Source organism: Cavia porcellus, unplaced genomic scaffold (assembly GCF_034190915.1).
Source record: "Cavia porcellus strain 051 isolate PalLab524CR breed Dunkin Hartley unplaced genomic scaffold, mCavPor4.1 scaffold_22, whole genome shotgun sequence".
In the NCBI taxonomy this organism is placed as follows: Eukaryota; Metazoa; Chordata; class Mammalia; order Rodentia; family Caviidae; genus Cavia; species Cavia porcellus.
Genome location: NW_026947505.1, coordinates 47,729,119 through 47,735,258, shown reverse-complemented (window position 1 = coordinate 47,735,258; position 6,140 = coordinate 47,729,119). Strand labels below are relative to the sequence as shown.

The 6,140-nt window shown below is 33.7% G+C and overlaps 1 pseudogene; it reads right to left on the bottom strand.

Annotated features, from left to right (window-relative positions):
• Nucleotides 1–2,486: 2,486 nt before the first annotated feature.
• LOC100730841 (AN1-type zinc finger protein 1-like) lies at nt 2,487–3,143 on the bottom strand (annotated as a pseudogene).
• Nucleotides 3,144–6,140: the final 2,997 nt, after the last annotated feature.

Genomic DNA, 6,140 nt, shown 5'->3' with positions numbered 1-6,140 from the left:
CAGGATGATAGTGGGTAACAGGGAAATAGAACTTTTGCAAATGGGAAAGACACCAAGAGGTAGAGAGGGAAAGGAAAGGAGACATAAAAGCAATTAAGATGTGTCACGAATATGTAACACTTCCATATGTTGAATGTACCCATTACTTAGTGGAAATTTGAATTATTAGAAATAAAGCTTTAAAATAATATAAACTCACATTCTTGTGTGAGTAAACAGGATGTTTTAAAAAGCCTGATTTGATTTTATATGATTCTTTAAGTGGCCTTATTCATTTAGCAAACCCCTGTTTGATAGCTACTTTGTGACGTGCAGTTTTCTGGGCACACTGGGGACATATTAGTGCAAGAAAGTAAAAGCACCGTTAAAGGAATTATAATCAAAATGAGTCAGTGCTAAAACGTGAATTTGCTTGTCTACATTTACAGTGCATGCATCATCCCAATGAGTCTTTTGTTACTGTCACAAATTTTAGAATTATGTGAAGGAATATTTTTATTTTAAAATTTATGTTGGAACTGGTGAAAAGAGACTACAGACTTTTTTTGAGACAGGGTTTCACTGTGTAGTACAAGCTGATTTTGAACTCATTATGTAGCTCAGGCTGGCCTCAAACTCATGGTGATCCTCCTGCCTCAGCCTCCCAAGTGCTGGGATTACAGGCATGCCCCGCCATGTCTGAATAAGACTATAGTTTTTGAAAAAGTAAAAGCAAAACAAAAACCAAGACAAAAACCCAAATCCTTCATATTACCATTCATTTTCATGGAATTTTAAAATATCCCTGAAACGTATGTTTTTGTTTGTATCTCATAATTTCTCTAGATGCCTATCCTCTTGACTGAGACCAAATATGTTCACTTTTGTGGTTTATATTTTGGTCATTGATTCCAGCTAAATTTATTAATATGGAAAACTTTTTAATAGGATACAAATATCCACATAATTAATGAATGTTATACTTTTCCCCATGTTGGTTTAGTAATAAACAGGCAAGGAATAAGCAGAATTTTAATAGAAATCATTCACTGGAACAACAATTATTTTGAGCTTAATCACATTAGGAATGCAGTAATTATTAAACTTCAAAAGAGCAAATCTCCATTAGAAATGTTAAACAAAAGTTCATCACTCCTGGCATCTATGATTATCCATAATTCTAAATCTGCATGCCCCATTGCTAGCCAAGGATAGATTAAAAATTTTCAGCAAAACTCTTCAGTAAATTGCTACAGAGGCAATGTGTTTCTTTCCACTGGGACTCTTTGAGATCAGATCCTGGGAAATGTGAGTGTAGTGTGTCTACTTTACTTGCATGGGAAGATATCATCTCTCTTTGACCTTTCTGTTCATCTACTCTTTTGATCCTAATGTCACAGGGTTTAGAGCTTTTTTTTTTTTTACATTCTAAGTTTATTCTTATAATTAAATTCAAAGCCACTGTACATATCCATAATAATTAGAACAAAAAAGGGACAAAGAAAAATAGAAATAATTTTTACTCTTTCAATATATTGCTTCTCTAGGTACAGACAGAAACCATCAGTCAGGAGCATTTATTTCACCTTATTTTTATTACCTTGTTGCTTTCGACATATGCTTTGCTATGGTATATACGTAATGTGAAGGTGAACTGTCCCCTCTTTCTGCTTATTTGTAATACATTCCTACAAAAATGACTCTAATAAATAAAATCACTCTAAGTTGAGGAACTTTTTACCAGAAATTTGTCCCAGTGCATCCCAGAGACATAAAGAAAACAATTTTCCTCTCCTAGGACCAAAAGTCAATTTAGAAAATTTAGTGATGTGATCTTTAAGTTTCAATAATTCATACAAACAACATCAACTTATACAAAATGGTGTAAGGTATGGTTATACTTTTTGGCACTATAATACTAGGCTTGACCATGTGACATGCTTAAAGGAAAAGTGACAGATGTATCTTTTAAGATTCAGTGGAAACACCTTCATCGTTCCCTCTGCTAAAAGGATGTGAAAGTGACACAAAGGGGATTATTTTTGCAGCTTGGATTCTGAAGGGATGATGACACGGAGCATTGCCACAGTCAATCAGCAACTGACATAAACTAGATATGTACATATATATGTATATATGCATCTATGTATAGACATACAGGTATATATATATATATATATATATATATATATATATATAGGTGCTTATGTATCAGTATATATATATTACATATATAGATCTTTCTGAAGCATAATCTAATAAAAAAGCTAATTAAATACAGTAATTTGTTAATGACTATTAGCATAAACTTTAAAACAGAAAAACTCAAATTTAATAGAAAACAATGTAAATTAGAATATATTGGAACTAAATTAAAAAGCAGCTTTGAAAAAATGGATAACATCTGAGGTAAGAAATTGTCTAAACCCATATAGAGTATTTTCCTTGTGATTTCTGGATTAACCTTTGAGTGACTATTGCAAGGAAGAATCAACACTTTTTAAAGACTATTCATCATTATTTAGATAATTCAAAGTAGTGTGTCCACCATTATATAAAGGACACTCCTTAGCTATCCAGCTTTCCAAAGCATAATTCAAGGGTAAGCCTTCTCCTGAAGAAATATGACACAACATTTAACTTCTTAGCTGTTAATTTGTTACTGTCTTTTTTAAGATTGGCAAGTGAAGGTGCAAAGTCTGTAGCATTGCCAGTGCTCCACTGATGGCAAAGAAAATAGATTTGCTCTTATCTTTGTCCTTAGGTAAGAAAGACTGGAAGCAAATTCTTTCTGCCTGTGGAGGTGATTTATCCCCATCAGTATGCATCTTTAATTTCATCAATTAAAGATGTTTCACTATTTTTTACACTTTTGCATTGTTTATTTTCTGCCTCTCCTCTTGGAAGCAATGTCCTTAACAAGTTTCTGAATGGCAGTCATACAAGGGCTGGGCACCTCTGGTTTTTTACACCATGATCTTCCTGATGATGCTGATAAGGACATGCAACTGCCTTCTTTCAGCACAGTCCCTGCACTAGCACGGGTAAATTTCATGTGTATCTCTCTCTGGTTTCTCATTGATTACATTCACCTCAGGACAACCTAGAGATTACTTGTTTCTGTGTTTGAGATAAAATATTTCTAAACAAAAATCATGTACAAATGGAAAACAGTCACAGTGTCAGAGTGCTCCACCAGAAGCACTGTGGAAAATCCAACTCTGCCATCTTTCCACCATTGCCTAGAGCTCTTATGTCATGAGCGAAATCATATTTGTCCAAGTCCTAGTTTCTATATAAACAATATGGGTGGAGTCTGTATTCCTGCAAAGTGGTATTTCTTGGGAGGAAGTCTTCTTCTGTTGGGAATAATTACTTTGATGGCATCACACTAAGACTGACATCACACTAAGAATGGTTAAATGAAACTAAGGTTGTTTTCTCTTAGGAGTATTAACACAATTATCTTCTGTTATTATCTGTTGAATTTTATTGCCTTTATGGAATAATTATTCTCTCTCTCTCTCTCTCTCTCTCTCTCTCTCTCTCTCTCTCTCTGTCTATCTTTCTTGGTTTCCTTGCTTGCTTGCTTTATGTGAAGATGAATGCCCTGTAAGTGTATGAATGCAGAGTTGAATTGTTTAGGCAAAACAGGAAAGCAGAGACTAGAGGTTGAGTGTAACTGCTATTAAATTAACAGAATCTTTGGAGAAGAAGAGAATTCATAGCTGTTTTCCGTGGAAATGTTTCACAGATTCCACTTGTCATTTCTGCTCTGATATCTTTAATGAACTTAGCATTGATCAGTAATACTACAGTAAGTTTCTCAAAATAGAAGTTGGAAATACAAGAGAAGCCCTGACTTCATTATGCCAGAGAGGGAAATCTTTTGGTAACATGAAATGAGGACTAAAACAGACTGACCAGTAGCTAGAAGCTATTTTTGTTTTCCATGAAATTATAATTGGAGCTGGAAGCCAAGTTACTTTGCCACTCCCTCCCTAGTTGATCGGCAAAGATGACTCCCAGCTATGAATACAGAATGCGTGTTTTGAAAATGATAAGCCTGACAAACTCCAACTATTTGACTGGACACATGCAGAATATTTAGCTGCATTATTTCAATGTGAGCATTTTTCCGGAGTGTGATGAGGCACAGTGATGGCAAAAATTAAGTACGGCCAGATTTCAGTGTGAAAGGGGAAAATCTAGACCTGTTGTCAAGAAAAAAATAGCAGACTGAAGGAACACTTAGTGTTGGGGGAAAATTATACAACATTTGTCAACATTTTCCTTCAGAATGATCCTGTAGAGTCATTGTGAATTCTAGACCAACACTGTGTATTTTCACTCAAAGTGATACAGGTAACCTACTCATTTGGTACAACAGATTTACTTTATGAAAAAATTCAGATCACTAGATTAACGTGAAGGTCACTCAAATTTCTCAAATGCTTCACATGCCTTTGTGAAATCTTATCTATAAAACTTTAAGACTGAAGGACTTGTCTAGTATACTTTATGTGTAAATTTTTCAAAAAAGCTGATGGATTATTGTAGGACTTCAGGATTTTTTTTGTGAAAAGATAAATGTCTAGCTTTCAGTTGAATAAATAGCTAAATTGATATCACTGATCAAGGAGACTCCAATATAAGTAAACTAATATTTATAAAAAGCTTAATATAGCTTAAATTCTGTGGTTAAGTGATGAAAAATGTAGTGGAAAAGGTCCTGTAATTCACTTATTCTTACAGAATTGATTCAAACCAGTGCAAACTTTCTTTTATTTCAGATATATTTTGGGCATATAATTTAAAGCATCTCCATTAAGATGTAAAGATTTGCTATAGCATAATTACCATACTAACCATGGTGATCTAACAACTATAGCAAAGGATATTGTCTTCTTTTTCTTTTTAAAATTTTTATCAAGAATACTTTTGACTTATTTAGCATTTATAATCATTTATGAGGCTATTGTGGAATAATGAGACAGTTCATCATGACCTTTTTGAAATATCTCATTTCTTAATCTCTTTCTATCCTTCTGGAAAGAATTGAGTATCTGTTACAGAATGGTTCTGCAGAAGGTTTTGATTTTTTGAAAGAAGGAATTTTAAATGCTATATGCTCACTTTAGTCTATGCAGCTTAGCTCTTAAAACTGAGAATCTAAGATCTTGTTTGATAGGAATATGTTTAACATGACAGAATAGAAGGTGTACTACTATATTTAATGAAGGGTTATAAGTATGATGTATATCATTAGGTGCCAATTTATTAACATAACTCCTAAAAGTACTAGGAAATCTTTTATATTATTATTCTGTGCATGGAAGAAATTCAAGTAAAGATGATTTAGTATTAATTGGTTATATGATAGATGTTTGCAACACAACATTGAATAAGACAGAGACCTTTAAGACAGCTCACAACTGCACTGGAAAATTGATCTCACTCTGACTGAACAGTCTGAAAAGCTGAGGTGGCTTAGCCTCCGTTGCTTCAATGCCAAGGAATAAAGTTAGGCCTTGCAACATTTTCAAAAAAATTACCTGTGATCATATTTTCTTTCTGGAGTCGGTTAGAAAAACATATAAATCAGACACATGAAGCATGCCCACAGAATTATTGAAGCCATGAAATGAGTATTTTCCTTGGCTTGTAGCTAATAAAATAGAAAAGCAACCAACTCGGCAGAAAATAGGCTTCCTTAAAATCAGTGGTGGGGTCATGTTCTGCAGAACACAGTACTGTACATTCAGAGTAAGCATTCTCCATTGACAAGTTGCAATAAATGGGACTTCATTGTTGCTACTTCTGCCACTATCAATTGAAAAAATAATTCCAAAAATACATTCTCCAAAACTTAGGTTTTAATGATTTCTTAGTTCTGATGGTTCACCCAAGAAAAGTACAGATAGCTTCTGGCAGGACACCTGAGAGAACATCCATGGATATTTGAATACCATTGCAAAATTGCCAGAATTATGTGCAAAGTGCTACACTGAATTGGTTGGAAGATGGATATTGTTAATCTTTTTCTGATGAAGTTAATTCTTGATCTTGTGTTTTGATTTGCATCAGTTCATACTTTTTTAAAAAGGCTTGAGGACACATAAGAACAACAAACATTTAACCTCAGATATAAATGAATTGAT